Source organism: Condylura cristata, unplaced genomic scaffold (genome assembly GCF_000260355.1).
Source record: "Condylura cristata isolate star-nosed mole 26May11 unplaced genomic scaffold, ConCri1.0 scaffold00017, whole genome shotgun sequence".
Taxonomy (NCBI): Eukaryota; Metazoa; Chordata; class Mammalia; order Eulipotyphla; family Talpidae; genus Condylura; species Condylura cristata.
In genome coordinates this window covers 11755652-11772186 of record NW_004567118.1, presented here as the reverse complement: position 1 = coordinate 11772186, position 16535 = coordinate 11755652, and positions in this window count along the sequence as shown.

Sequence of the window (16535 nt, the reverse complement as noted above, 5' to 3'; positions counted from 1 at the left end):
GGCTAGTATCTTCTTTACAAACAAAAGAAAACAAAGTGCCTCTGGGTATGTATGATACAGAAGATAATGATTCTGCCATAAATCCAGATGGGCTTATCACTGTCAAGCTCAGTTGCAATGAGACCTAATAAAATCACAGTCCCATCTTGGAGACTGATACTGTGATGCAGCTGATATTCTGTGAAAATCTCCTGTGAGAAGCAACAGGATGTAGCCAACCCCCCCCCCCCCCCCGTTTTCTGTAGACAGTCAAGACTGTTTAAATTCCCTCCCTGACTTATTAGCTGTGCACCCTTGGGTAAGTGACTTCACCTTGTTCAGCATATATGTGAAGTAGTTGGGGTGATTGTGGGGCTTTAATGAGATAAAATTCAAAGTACTTGACACAATCATTGTTTGCTACATATCAATTTTTAAACCTTTCCTTGTGAACAAAGAAATAAGTGACAAGATGGATCTTGAACTGCCCAGGGGAAGAAGGAAACATGGTTTAGATAGTTATGAGCCAAGCCTACTTGGTCCACTCAAGTATCAGAAAAATTTTGCATTTATTCCAACTATGCATTACATATCAACTGGTCCCGCTCTGTGCCCTGGTTACTAGGTGCACGGTTACATGTTTATTAGGGTAGTAGAGGGCGGGGTCCAGTATGATCAGGGCAAGTCTAGTTGCTCCTATGAAACTGTTTTCAAATGTTTCGTTGCTTTTATTTCCTTCCTTCCTTCTTTCCTTCCACCCGCCTCCACCTCCACCTCCAGGGGGCTTATGCTTCAGTAAGCATGATGAAGATGATGTTTGGAGTTGTATGGGAAGTAGGGAACATAAGACAGAGGCAATGATGACAGCATCATGGGAAGACCGTTTTCCTTTCTCTACCCTCTTTTTCCCATATGATGAAGAGCCTGTAATTAGGATATTCTATAGAGAGTGACTCTTACATAGAAAGGATCCAGAGAGAGTATTTGTTTTACAGGAGCATTAATTACAACCATGTGGGCCAACAGCTTGTTCTGGAAATAATCCTGTTATTTATGTAGCTCTTTACAGCAGTGAGATGTGCCATCCTGGAAGCTGACATGGTTACTTTCTGCAAGAGCACAGGCCAGCAACTCTTTACAAGTCTCGATAGTCTATGGCTCCGCTAAACAACTGGTAACTGAGGTGATGAAGGGGCAGGGGCTTTGCATAAATAGAAACAAATGTAAATTTGTCGGCATTGCTCTCCTCTCCTTTGTTTTTATCCTCTTTCCAAAAATAAAGTGCATTGTTCCCTAAGAGTGGAATTTGAAGTGGCAGCTGTCTGCCTGCCTGACTCCTTCCCAAAGAGCAGACCCAAGGAGGTAACTAGGGTTAAGTTGAGTTTGTTCTGTCCTTTACCAATACTGGATTCAAGCTGCCAAAATAGCTGCCTTCATAGGGTGTGTCAGACTCTGTGAAAAATGCCCATCGCTCACACACTGGCCATTGATGCACACGTTTCCAGATCTGCGTCTTTGGATTCTGCACAAGTGCTACTCCATGAAAAGCTCAGATCGCGCCATTTGCAGGCGAAGTACAGTACTCCTGCTCTTCCCGCTCCCTCAGCAGCCAAGTGTGGGCCTGAAAAATCACCTTGATCTGGGTCAACGACGATTGAAGTTAGGTTGATTTCTTTTCTTTTTTTCTAAAGATTTATCTGTGCAGACAGAACTGGGGTACAGGCCAGAGGAGCAGGGGCAGTGAGAGGATTCACCAGAGACAGAGTGGGGAGCAGAGCAGGGAGATGGAGGAAATATACCACTGAAGGGAGCAGCTTACGGGTCAGGAGAGCTCTGCTGTGCCATGTGGGTCACCTCCGGGGTGGGGATCAAAGCAGCTGCCTCTAGCTTGCAGTGCTGTGCTTTAACCCGCTGTGCCACCAGGGAGGGCCCTCAAGTTAGGTTGATTTCTAAGATGCTATTATTCTTTGTGGATATGTCAACTTGAGGAGTCACCCCAAATTAGGGAGGTAGACAAGATCATTGTGCTTTGTTAGAAGGCTGATTTTAAAGCAAACTTAGGATTCAGTAGATTTCAAATCAGGCTGATATCAAGTTATCAAGTTGTTTTTTTTCAGGAGAGGAGACTTTTTTTGTGTGGGAGAATTACACTTTACTTTTTTTTTAAGAGAGGACATTTTATTCAAGGAAATTCTGTGGGCAAATTTCAGGTGCATAATCAAGGTTTCTGGAATTGAACTAAATTGATATGACTCAATTCAAGTGAATATCAATGAAATCTTTTGGTATAGGAATTGCTGTAAAATAACCCATACTCTCTTCAAATTACTGCCTCAGTGTTTTCATTAGCTGGGGTATGCTGGAGGGATAGTGTGTGTGTGTGTGTGTGTGTGTACCCCAAGGGTCAATATTTGGTGGTAGGAGAATATTTCCCAAGAGATGGCGTTATGGCATGGGAAAAACTATTCCCAGTCACATTTTCCTTCAGGCACTAACTAAATGTGCCAGGGGTTAGAGGCAGTATTAGCACATTCCTCTCTCCTGTTCTCCTATTTCTCTTTCCTGTCCTCTCTCCCTCCTCACTTTCCTATTTTTAAAAAAAGACTTATTTATTTATTCATACAGAACTGGGGTACAGGCCAGAGGGGCAGTGAAAGGATTCACCACAGACAGAGCAGGGAGCAGAACAGGCCAACTGATGAAGTACACTGCTGAGGGGAGCAGCAGGTGGGTCAGGAGAGGTCTGCAGCGCCATGTGGGTCACCTCTGGGGCAGGCGGAGATCGAGCTCATGCTGATGTGGCTTTAGCTTCTTAGTGCTGTGTTTTAACCCGCTGCACCACCAGGGAAGGCCCCCCTTTCCTATTTTAAAATCAACTATATGCCAGGTGTTGGGGCAAAAGGCAATAATATATGTCTCTATCATTAAAAAGGTAGTTATTCAATCATATATCAGAGACATTTTGCGGGGGTGGAGTGGGGAATGGGATCAAAAACAGGGGGGTGGGGAGGGAAATGCACGGGATTATGGTGATGGCACACAGGTGACTTGGTGATGGGAAACCCACAGGGATTACAATTGAGATGGAAAAAAAATGTACAAAATGATGTAAAAAAAAAAAAAAAAGAACCGGTAAAAAAAAAAAAAGGCAGTTATTGGGTTAAATGGTAACATAAATGGTAACACCTCCCCCCGACCCCCCCATAAAAGTTCGATATGGATCTTGATTCCAGACTTGTCAAAGGGACCTTATTTGGAGAAATGATCTTTGCATACACAATTAAATTAAGGATCTCAAGGTGAAATCATTCTGAATCACTCAAGTAGGCCTTAAATCCAAAGACAAGTCCTTTCAAGAGATGCACAGAAGACAGATTCACAGAGAGGACATGAAAGGTCATATGGTGACAGACATAGAATTGGGGGCTGTGCAGCCGCCAGCCAAGAAACACCTGGAACCCCCAGAGGCTGGATGAGGTAAGGAGACTTTGGAGAGTATGTGGCCCTCTGACCTCTGGATTTCTGACTTCAGGCCTCCAGAACTGTGAAAGTATAAACACTGGTTATTTTAAAACAGCAAATTTGTGATCATTAGTTCCATCCAAGCCTAAACTAATATTGTTTTTCTGGAAATGCACAGTTGAAAGCTAGTTCTTTCCGATTTTTCAGAGTTCTTTATAATTCATTCATTCACTCCTTTTCCAAGCACACAAGTCAGGGTCAGGATGTGCTGGGTACTGTTCTTGGTGCTGAGTAAACAAAGACAAGGTAAGACTCAGCTCCTCCCTTCAGGGAACTCACAGATGCAGTCAAAGCCCTCACTAGCCAGTTGAGAGAGAAAGGTCCTTTGAGAGTGTACAGTGTGGGCCACGAAGCTGGACTGGGGTCTCTGTGTTTCCTCAGTGAGATGAGCAGTTACCAAAACAGTGCCATGTGCCTTAAAGTAGGGATGTGCCCCACATCAAGGGAAATCTGCTTCTACAGAAAACACTTCTTCTTGGTGTGCTCCAATTTGTCTACCTTAACCTTAGGCTCACTTAAAAAAAATAAAGGCTGTGATTCAAAATTTATGGGGACCCATGGGAAGGAAACAAAAGGGTCCTTTCTTGAGTAGGCTGGTGTGTGTGGAGTTTATGTGTAGAGTTCCCTCTACGTTGCCAACCCTGGTTTTGCATCCTTTAGAGCTGGAGATGGTAGGTGTTGGTGGTGGATGGGTGGGGAGGACAGGGTGGAGTGGAGAAGGGGGAGTTCTGCCATCGAGAACGTGGCCTGAAGTAAATGGGTAGTAAAATTTCCCAAAGACGCTGCTTTGTCCGTCAGACTTATTCAAATAATTACTCATTTATTTACTTATGGGACATTGATTTACTCTTGTGAGATTAACAAGATAGTTCTGTGCTGGGGTCAAGATGGAATGGTGCTGGAAGCAAGAAAACTCTACCAGGAGCTGAGAACTCCAGCATGAAGGATGGAGGCACAGAACTTGCCCCTGAAGTGCAGCACAAGGCTGGGTGTATTCAACCCCCATGTGACTGTATAGTCAATGCGGTGATGCTACAGATGGTTAGAAGACAGGGGCCCCCGAGGGCCAATATAGTCAGGACAGGCTGTCTGGAGAATGAATGGCTCAGTGTGGGTGTTGAAAGGTGGATAGGGTCTAACCAGGAGGTTGATAGCTTCCCTCTCTCCTCCTGTCTTTTCCTTAAGCCCTGAAAGGATAGAAAAGATAGCACACCTAAATGTCTACCATCGCAAAGGATTGTCATCTGGAGGAGAAAGCAAAACTTATATTAGCTGGGGTATAAAATTACTGTAAAAAGAAATCTTGGGAGAGGAAAAATATATATAGTTTTTTTTTAAGAAGAAAATAATTTGTGGCCAAATTATAGAAGCCGTGAGTACCTGATAAGATATTTTTGTCTGATTCTAAAGGCTGTTGAGCCATTGCTTTTTTTTTTTAAAGGTGATAGAATCTATTTTCCATTTAAAAAGTAATAACCTCATTACGAAAAATAGATGAATTATAGAAAAGAAGAAAAATAAGTCACATGTGATCTATCCTTAAAAGAATGATTAAATGTAGTGTTTTTCCTACATGTAATTTTAAGAAATACTTATGGAAATCATATATATCCATGTTATAGCCCATATTTTAAGCATACCATTGTGTTACAAGCATTTTTGTCTTTCAGGAACTTGGTTTTCAATGCCCATATCTAGGAGATGTACATTAATTTACTTAATCTTACCCCTATGGTTGAATATGATACACTAGCCTTCCTTATTATTATAAATCATATGGGATCAGTGTCTTCGTGGAATAATCTTCCATATTTATGATTATTATGATTATTGGCTAGATCCCTAGATGGGAAATCACTGAATCAAAGGGTATGAATATCTCTAAGACTCTTTGAACATTCTGCCAAATTGTTTCCTTGGGGGTTGTTGAGCTTTGGAAGTACATGATGAAAGATGAGTCTCATAGCCCAGGACAGGCAGGGCCAGGGCAGAGAGAAAGAGCATTCCAAACATTCTAGCAGGAAGAGACATTCCGGAGTCACCGAAGCTACAGTCCTGTTGATATGCTGTCCTGATATGAAAGCATTGCTGGTGACCTTGCCAATTTTAGAAAGCCAGTTTTGAATTTTTCCCTACAAGGAGAGCAGTGTCCAGACATTCTGGACTTTTTTTTTTTCCGTCTCTGTTGTTAAGGCACACCAAGCTTATTTCTGCCACAGGACCTTTGCATTTGCTGTGTTCCTCTAATGGAAATGCTTTTCCCTCAGAACTTGACATGCCTGGAGCCTCCTTATCATTTAAATCTCAGTTTGAATCTCAGATTTTCAGGGGCCACTTCCAGTGGCTGACCTGCTCAAAAGAAGTCAAACATCCTCTGTTTCCAGCTAGTTCTATCAAGTTGTTTTTTTCATAGTACTTTTTGTTCTTGCTCATAGTCAATGTTCAATAACTGTTTGTAGAATGACTGAGTGAAGTCTTTCATTCAGTCAGTTCATCTATAGATATCTTTTGAAGGTCACATTAAAATATTTCCATTGCTATTAAGATAAATAGTTAATCATAACATTATTAAACACAACACAAGTTAGCATAATATTTAGAAAAGTAGGGCTTTAGCATGTATTGTGAAAGAAGTGAATGAGTATGTGTCAGGACCCATGTGGACAGCAGGGATTCCGGATGAATAAATCTGTAATTCAGAGGAGTGTCTGTTTTACCAAATTCTACACAAGTAAATGGAATACTGTAATAAACAAGTCAGTGCTCTAAGAGTGATAGGAACAAAATTATGGGAACTAAATATATCTGTGGGGAGGGGGGAGGGATCCCTTGAGTTGTTGGTGACTATAATTAGATGAAGGTAAAAGCTTATTTATGGATTGAATGGATGAATAATTAAATGTCATGTTGAAGTAATATTTATTAAAAAGCTTTGTCCATTATAAAAGGCTGCATACATTTGAGTATTACTGTTAGATTAACACTTGATTTCTATAGCAGTTAGGATTATTAATATTGAAAATATCAGCACACCAAAGTCAAACTGGCTTGTGAGACAAGACAATCATATGACAGAAAGGCCACAGGAGTGTAATAACTGCAGGGATTCCGATACTGTTATCAAGACTGTCTTTTCTTTGCTCTGATCTTCATTAACTTCACGCTTAGGTTCTCTCTACATTGTGGTTCCCAGATATTTAAGGCTTCCCTGTCTCATATTAATGCTCAGAAAAAGTCCAAATAAATAAGATTACTGTTTGTTCAGGATTAAGTTCCAGGATTTGCATCGATCTGACCAGACTGGCCTAGCTTTTCTGATATGTCCCTCTCTGAACTGGCCATGATGTTCACACTGGCAAGACTTGGGATATAGGTTAGCTCTGCTGCAACCACTTGTGCTTAGACCGCTTGGATTTGAAAACCCCTTGCTTAAGTCACTTGAGCAAACTCTATCTTAGCTGACACTTCTCTGCAATGGGGCTAATAACAACTCCTACCTTGTAGAGTGGTTGTAAGGATTGCATGAGTTGTATACAAATGTTTAGACCAGTGTCTGACACATGGTGACAGCTTAATGTATGTTAGTTATCATTCTTAGCTATTATTGCATGGACCAAGGACAGGGAAGGGATCGCTCTCAACATTCAGGGAACTGTTAGCAGAAGCGTGTATGAATGAATGCTCGAAGTACAAAAACAACAAACGCCTGCTACACTTCATCCCCAAGTTCTAACCAACAAACCACTGGAGGTGAACAGTGACTAAGCTCCTGGGTCAAGCCAGGCGGGATTCACAGCTGCTTCTTGGTGTCAGTTCTGTCCTCCTAGGAGAATTTCCAAAGCACAATCTTGCCGACTGGACCAACATCCCAGCAGGGCCCAGCGCCTCCCTGGCAATTTGGTCTTGTTTTTTTCAGGCTTTACCTTTGGGGCAGTCTTAGAAAATCCATGCCCTGGCCAGCCAGAGTGAATATTAAACCATTTCAAAATGTTGGAAGAGGAAGTCTGCTTGCTTAATGTGTAATTTAGCTGAAAGAACTGGAACAACTTGCATTTTGGTATGTTCCTCATTTTGCAAATGAATGCTATTTTCGTAATGGGCCATAATGGTTCCCTCAGAGTTATTCTGGTCTGTCATATTAATGTGGATTGCGGGGCTTTATTAAGACTTGACTTTTGACTCCTTGGGCACGCATGATGGTTCCTTGGCTGCTCATACACCAAGTCATCAGTCATTCTCCTTGTGAATTGACACATATTCTGTGTTTCAATACTCATGGGATGAGCAATGGTATGAAGAAAACACTGGCAAGCCCAAAGCTACATCAGTGAATGGCTCGAGGTGACAAAGGATGGTTGTTTACATGCTCCTAATGCTCTGGTGGAGGCAACATCGTGTCCATATTGTTTAATTTTGTCTGAGGTCTCTTGTAATTTTGTCTGAGGTCTCTTGTAATGACTGTTCTTCATATCTGTCTGAAGACAGACTGCAGAGATGGTCCATGCTTCCAATTTTCTCCAGAACAATCTCTTGGTCAATTTGTTTCAAGATGGGGGTGTCCCACCACAAAATAACTGGATAAGAAATAGAGTCCCAGGCAAGAGTTACTGAAGAGCACTTCTGGCAGAGAAGTGGTTTGGTGCTACATTCCTGGAAATAAAAAATAAACCTTAAAAAGTATAAAACCACACCATCTTATAGGTCTGCTAGGAATTTGCAGACTTCTCTGTGCGGAAGCCCCAGTATCATTGCTTGGGGACCCCTGGGTGGTGGCTGTGACATCCCAGAGTTGGGGAACTTCTGTGACACACTCTCACCTCTGCTCAGTATACATCCAGACTCAAATTTCCTTTGCTGTCTTTGTGGAGCACCCCTCAAATTCTAGGCTCCCTTCTAGAGGGTAACCGTCAGGTTTTCTACTCCCCTAGCACTCATTCTTCCTTTCTCACTCTCCAGGGCCTCAGCCTTCCCCACATCCCTTTTCCCCCTCTGCCCAAACCCCATCTCAGCCTTATGTGCCTATGCAGGGCAATCACTTCTTTTACGTATTCTGAGGTAGACCTGAGGTTAAAACGTTATGTAGTTTTGTTATGCTATATGTCAAGTTCTAGATTAATTCTTGGCTTGGAAAACATGGTCACACACTTGCTCCTCATCAACATTGTCACTGAAGGGTCCTGAGCTGCTGCCCTGTGGGACAGTAGCCAGATCATGGTGAGTGCAAGCTGAAGCACGGTCTGTCATCTCTTGAAGCCTGAGTATCTCCCTCTGCAAAATGAGCAAAATTGTGTGTATTCCAGTTTTGTGTTTTTTTTTTTAATGAAAATTAAGTGAGATCATATCCGTCACACATACTTCCCACCTGTTTGGCAGTAAATGGTTGCCTGTGCTCTCTTAGAAATCATTCTGGGGGGCAGGCGGTGGATTGTCTTGTCTGTGGAGGACACTGGCACCTATTCTCCTGCTTCTCCAAGCATCCTGGGCTCTCCCCTGTCGCCTTCTTTTTCTTCCATCTTCCTCAGCCTCTTGTTTCCTCCACCTTTTTTAGTCCCACCCACAGCTCTGAGAGGATAGAAGAGGTTGGGGTTGTTTATTTTGAGACCAAATTCAACACTGACCCTCAGAAAAAACAACCCCCTCAATATGCTCTATTACCACATAAGCGCCACATTTAAACAAAGCCTTTCGACCTGAACTGAAAATTACCATCCCGCTGGGAGGCATAAACTGGAGGGGCTGGCTGTGCGAAAGAGGGGCACTTGGCAGCTGGCAGGGCTGTGTCTGTGGGAAGGAGAAGCCTAGTGCCTTGCTCTGTGCATTGACTGCAGGAAAATCATGCTCCCCCTTTCCTTCCACAGACAGGGAAAACAATAGCAATCTGTTAAAACGTTGGAGGGCAGGAAAGCAATGAGTATTATAGATGGAAATCAATAAAAGCCCCATTCAGCTACCAGCTAGAATATTCTATTGGTGCTTCCGATGATAAAATTTGAAAATTGTAAGGTTGCAAAAACAAAAACAAAAACACACAAATAAGCTCAAAAAGCTCAAACCAAAAAAACACCAGACAGGAAGACAAGAGTGGAACAAAGGAATTTCCCTTTTCTTGGGTATTAATAATAGTAATATCGATAAAAGCAGACAGTTTGTGAACATATGTGCTAAAGCAAAGGGGAATTTACATATGAGTTCATTTAATCCTCACAGTCAGGCCAGGTGGTAAAACGCAGCCATTGCCTCCTGGTGGGCCCCTCTTTTTTAATTTTTTTCCCTCATTTTTGTACAATGTATACTTTTTCATCTCAGTTGTAACCCCAGTGGATCTCCCACCACCAATTCACCTATATGTCATCATCATAGTCCCCATGCACTTTTCCTGTCCCAGTTTTGATCCTATTCCCCTCTCTACCCCCTGTAAAATGTCTCTGGCTTTATTTATTTATTTTTTTGCTGATTTTAGTTTTTATTTTAGTACAATTACTCTTTTTTTTTTTCCTTCCTGATTCCTTACGTTCCTGCTATGAACGAAACCACCAGGTATTTTTCTTTTTCTTTCTGGCTTATTTCACTAACTATGTTGCTGCAAATGGCATGAGTTTATCTTTTTTGATTGCTGAGTAGCATTCTGTTGTATACATGGACCACATCTTCTTGATCCAGTCATCTATTTTTGGGCACTTGGGTTGACTGTTGTGGGCCCTTCTTCAAGTTGTACCCCTGAGGGTGCTGGCTGAATTGTCGAGATAACATGCAGACAGTGCTAATGCTGTTCCTTAGTGAATGTTGGCAATTTCCATTGTCTATGTAGACCCTTGAGACACAGGCTGGGCAGAGTGGAGAAAGACAGAGGGAGGGATCAGTTTGAAGAAGATGGAGATCACACTTCCACCACCACTAAGTTCTGATGGGCTATATACTTTGACCCTTGTCACATCCTAACCAGGGAAGTGAGTGACTGTCCCATGATTGAACAAGAATAAAATCCAGCTTTGGGATCACCTAGACTCTGGCTTCTGTTCCCCCACCATATCCTGATGATGTGGCTTAGAGGGTGAAGGAGGTGAAAACATTCATGGCTGTAAATTGGGGGACATCAGTACTCTCAGTACTTTTTAAAGGCCCTTGGTAACTCCCTCTGCCTTTTGGGAAGTACACAAGCTTTGCCCCATCCCATTCCACTCCAACTCCTGGAGATTCTTCCCAGGTCATGGCCCCTTTTCTCTGCAGAATCAACAGCTTCTTTGTGTCCCCATTAACTGGGAAGCATTGTGTCAAGCTTCTTTGTCTGTAGTTTGTTTCCTATTTTGCTACCTTTGCCAAATAAATGTATAATTTTAAGTTTGTAGAGCTACAAGTTATGCTTCACCAGGAGCTTAATCTTATTTTCTCTTCATCTAGAGTACAGCCTGACACATAGTTGGGGCTCACAAAGCACTTGTTAAATGAATGGATATCCCTCTTAAGCCACTACGTGTCTGTGGGAATTATATGACTTTGCTCCCCATTCAGAACATTGAAGCTGGTATTTTTATCGTCTCTCAATGAGCTTCCACAACCTCCCACTCCCTCAGGCTCCAGCTCAATGGCTGGACAGTCCATTGTTTGCATTCTGTGACCTGGGTCTTTAGGACCTATGGCCGTCTTTGATGGAAGAGGCATTTAGTCAATTGGTTTTTTGATGTGGTGAGTGTGTCTTTGTATGTGCATATATGTGTGCACGCATGCATGTGTAGGGGCACACAAGAGCAGGTGGACATGGGTGTGGTTTCCATTCCGGCCCACCTTCCATGGAGCTGGAGGATGTTTGCTAAGGTTAGTCAGAGTGGCTGGGACTCAGGGCTCTTGGGTTCTCTTCCAATGATTCATGGGTATTCTGGTGAAGTCTGTGAAAGCTGGTATTTAAAAAGAGGATGACTTCGTTTCTCGTTTCCTTTTGTACTTTTTTCCACTAGCACACAGGCTCCTCCAGGAAATTGTGGACCTTTAGACATCTCTAGAACATTTCATTTTATTATTAGCCATTATTTTGACTTTTTTTTTTTTTTTTGCATAAGTACCCACGAGCTGGCTTTTGTTCCTAACCTTTCATTTCATTCACTTCTTGACTGTTCCTACCAAATGCCAGGCACTGAGTGGCACTGGGGAGGTGAGACACACCTGTGTCCTTGAGAGGCTCCTGGGGTGGGGAGACTGTCAAAAGCTTGAGAGCAGAGGTCTGGAAGAGAAGTGTGGGAGGGTCAGGGAGGAAGCTCAGGGGTCCCTGGAATCATTCCAGAAGCAGACGAACCCTCTGAATGAGGGGAATCATACCTGAGAATGTTGCAGACATTATCTCCTGCACTCCTCACAGATCTATGAGGTTAGTGCTTGCAATTATTCCTTGTTTCTGTGTAACCTTAGCTATATTACATGGTCTTAAGTCTTAGTTTCCTCATTGTAAAAAGACATTTGTAAAATCTCAGCGTTGTGGTGAGGGTTACATGTTGAAAACACATATAAGGCACTAAGCAATATGCTACACTGGGGTCAAGAGCTGGGCCCACAGATATTACAGACTGTTATTATGAGGCCTGAGGGAGATGAGCAACTTGAGCAAATTCCCACAGACAGTGTCAGAAGGAGGATTGGGGCCCTGTGCTCCTTAGGATGGGACTCATGGTCTTGGATGTCTGCTTGGGAGAGTGAATAGGCTTGGAGAGTTCATCTTGGATGGAAAGAAGTTTTACTGAAAGGTTTTCAGCTGTGAGTGGCCAGTTCATACCTCCTATGGCAGTGTAGTCCTGCTCACAGTCGCTACTATGCTCTCCTATATAGCATGGACACAGCCACCTCCTTTTCTGACTTCCAAACATGGCAGCTTTGGTCCTAAAGTCTCCCATTTCTTTTGTATTTTCAGGGAATTAGCTAGAATGGAAACCATGAAGCCAACAGAGAACCAGGGAGTCTCACTGCAGAGCTGCTGGGTGGTAAATAACACAAACAAAACAAAACAAAACAAAACAAAACACAGTCATCCTAATGGAGGAGTAGGGAAGGGGTGGGGGGAAGAGAGAGCGAGAGAAAAGAAAAATAAAAGCATCCATTTCTGACTCTGGTGCTGCTAACTGGACTCATTTTTTATCCTTGCTCCGGAGTCACCACTGGCTCTTTCTGGAGCCACCTCCCGGGGCAGTTGTAAGGAGCCCTGATAAAGATTTATGTGGTTTGTTTTCTTTCCCCAAGCCTTTGAAGATCAACAGAGGAGGTAATGTTTATGGTTGGTTGGTTAACCCTATGGCTCTCTGGGGTCTCCTTCTGTGCCCCCTCCACCCGCCTGGGCTGATTCTCAAAGCAGGAGGCAGCAGGCCATGCCTGCCCCATCTGGGGAACTGGCTGTCCAAAGGCCAAGGTTGGAGAGAATTTCAGACCCACTAGTTCTGGAGGCTTTGCTCACCACAACAGCGTCATCCCAGCACGCCCCCACCATCTTCGGAATCGAACCAATTTATCCCACAGGGGAGTGAACGCGAGAAAATCAGCGTCATGAGGAAAAAAGAGGCCGGGGGTGACGTGGGCGAGCAAGAAATGAATCGTTTGGGTTCTAAAGTTGCTCATTCTGGTCAGGTGAAGGCAGTATGACCTGAGATTCTTTGATGTGAGGGACGTTCTAGGAAGATATGCATATATTGAAAAAAATGAGGGAATATCTGCTTTATTTTTTTTAAATGCTAATATTTTCCTGGCACTGCTGGTTAGAATTACTTGTCTGGTTGTCTTGAACTTCACTTCTGAGGCCCAGCTGAAAGTCCTGGACAGCTGGCGGGAAGTAGACACCTTGGAGATCCCAAACGCGTGTGTGCTTTTCCGACCGATTAAAAAATGAATCCGTTTGTTTTTCTTCACATGTTTCTCCACATCCTAAGGTAACTCGTGAAAGAACATTGGAAAAATATGTCTTTTGGGGAGTTACGTTGGTGTCAACAGAACAGGCAGGAGAAGGCTTCAGCTCTTTGTCTCAGTCAGGAAACTGTGAGGCTCAGATCTGCCATTTCTCTTCAGGAGCCCACGAATGAACTTAAGCTTTGAGGAAATCTTCCTCTGTGTAGTGATTCACGGGTTTACTCCTTCAGTCAGCACTTCAGTCAGCACACAGACCATGAGGTTCTCAATAAACTTGCAAGTCACCTCCAAGATCTCTGCTGCACCATGACCAAGCCATTCAGGTGATCATCTGAGGAAACCCAGGAGCCCTGAGTTTGGGTAATTGGGTAACAGATTTGACTCGTTTCATTTCTCTAGGTTGCTTTCCCCAGAATCTACACTGGGATGATTCTAAACCTGGCAACCAGAAAGACCTGAGTTCAAACCCTGCTTCTTCTACTTGTTTTAGGTGAGGCATCAGGCAACTTAGAGGCTCGGTTTGTTTGTCAGTAGAGTGGAGATCAAACCAATGATAACAACGTTGCCGGGATTGTAGTGAGAATGAAACCAGGCAGCATGTGCAGAGTGCTGTATGCATAATTCTCTAGAGAGAGTATGAATATTGGCATTATTAGGCCAAAGCTGTGGACCTTTGCTCGGGTTCTGGGGTCTGAAAGGGGTCCTTCTAGTCCTTCAAGCTGACAGAGGAGCTTAAGTGGTCTTTCAAAGGTGTAGCTCTTGCTTTGGGTGCTGTGCTTTCTGTGTTGGGCAGAGGTGGTCTTGAGAGCTGTCAGCTTGGGTTTCTCTACCAGGAGGTAGAAATATTTAACATAACAAGGTGACCTCATCAGGGGCATACCAGATGCTATCATCCATAAACAGCCATTTATTCAAACTGAGCAGGCCCCACATGCCACAGGTAAGCTGGGGAAAGAGAGATTGAATTGTTCAGTTTTGCAGAAGTGGAGGTCGAACAGAAAAGCAACACAAGCCTTACTCATAACACTCATAACTTCCAATTGCTGTAAGAGTTTTTTTTTTTCCTTTTTTTTTTTTCAAAGCAGGTTAAACAGGTTTTTCATGGAAAGGAATGGAACAGACTCAAAGGAGAACAGTGATGAAAATTTCTTTTTCATAGAATCATCTTCCTCCTGCTATTCCCTACACTTTCTCCCCATATCAAACCACTTACTCCCACCCCAGATTTCATCAGTCTTCACTGTTCCTGCTTCCTGTCTTTGAAGAAACATACAAGGCACAAATTGGATAAAGTCAACTGCATTAAGGCTCTCTCTTCCCAAATGAGCCAAAATATTTCCACTTAAAAATGTATATAAAATGTTTATGAAATAAGGGAGGAGATTCAGAAGTTATTGTAGGAACTGGCAGCAGGTATTGCCAAATATATATTTGAGCACCACTGATGGTTTTCTTGGCCATTGCCATTGAAAATATGTCGTCGTGCTCATGTTCCCTCCCTGGAAGGCCCCTTACTCTCCACCCCCAAGCCAGCTGCACACGCACACAAGAGCCCACATATGCATGCATTTGTGTTCTGACTGAGGAATCCTGCAAAACACGGGGCGATTCTTTACAGGCTAGGGAGCTTGTTGTTTTAGTCTGTTGTTTTCATTTCGGTGCACCTGCACCCCTTGCACAAGCCCCCCGCCACACTGCTCCTGCCTTGGCCAACAACACGGGGATGTGTGTTTCTGAATAAGTCACACATTATTCAATTTGGTTTCTGCAGGAATTTGGTAGGAAAACTGGATCCCAGTGAATTGGGCTTAATTGGATCCTTCAGGTCCTGAGCATGTTTCACCTGCCTTGGGTTTGTTCTCTGGGACTCCCCAGTCCCCATCAAGCCTTCCTTTCCTCCTCCCCCTATCCACCACCAGAGCTGCATGCATGATGTAGCTGAGGCTGCTACCCTTATGTAGGGCTGGGTATGTGGGCGCTAAGGACAGCCCAGGATGACCGAAATTCTGGCGGCTAACGTGTGGGTGGAGAGGATGGACTCCAAACGCCAGGTCGATGAGGAGCTATTCCATGTATTTGACATCTAGCCGTTAAGGAATTCCGTTTGCAAATGCTAACCAACTTTGTCAATATGGTACAAATTATCAATAGCAGCAGGAGGAATGTTGAGTGCTGCAACTTGGGCTTTGAAGAGGTTACTATGCTCTTGGTGTGGTAACAGGGTTGTCTAAAATCCAATTTCCATTTGGAGGATCTTTCCATCATGACAAAATAAAACCCGGAGGAAAGTCATCTCCGTATTACCTTGCCTTAGTAGGAAGTCAACCTTACTTTCTTAATGAGAGGGAGAAAAGAAGGTCATAAAGTCAATGGTGGTTGTTTGGAAGATAAAAAATAAAGTTTTACACTGAAGAATTTGATGAATGAAGGCTCCAAGCTCATCCCCAGACGTGCAGAGAGACAGTCCCTTTCCAGGGTCCCTGGAAGGCGGCGATCTTCCTTTTGCTTGAACACAGGGGTCTCGCTGTTTGGGTATCAAGTGACACCATCCATTCTACTGTTAGACAACTGTCATAATTTCACTTTTTTTGGGTTAAAATGAATTGGTCTCCTCTCCAGATCCAGGTCCATCTTTTGGTCATTATGTACATCATCTATTGCTGCATAACAACTTACAGACAAACATTATGTCACAGAGTTTCTGAGGGTCAAGAATGCCAGCATAGCTTACCTGGATGGTTCTGGCTCAGAGTAGTTCATGAGGTTGTAGTTAAGGTATGGGCAGGGCTTTATTGTCAGAGGCTTGACTGGGTGCTGGAAGATCAGCTTGCAAGATGGCTCTCTCACGTGGCTGCTGGCAGTGGCCTCAATCCTCGCTGGTTGTTGGCAGGAGGGCTCACTTTCTTGCCAAGAAGACCTCTCCATAAGGCTGCCTGTGAGTCCCCATGGCATAGCAGCTGGCTTCCCCCACTGCCAGGGGTCTAATGGAAGAGAGCAGGTAGAATCCACCTAGTCTTGAAAATCACACATCACTCCTGCAGCATTCTGTTATTTCGAAGTTAGTCATTTTTAAAATGAATATACTCAGAGTTCTCCTAAACAATACTACAGAAAGTAAGTCTGCTTCATTATTACAGTAATCCTCCAAATGTTTA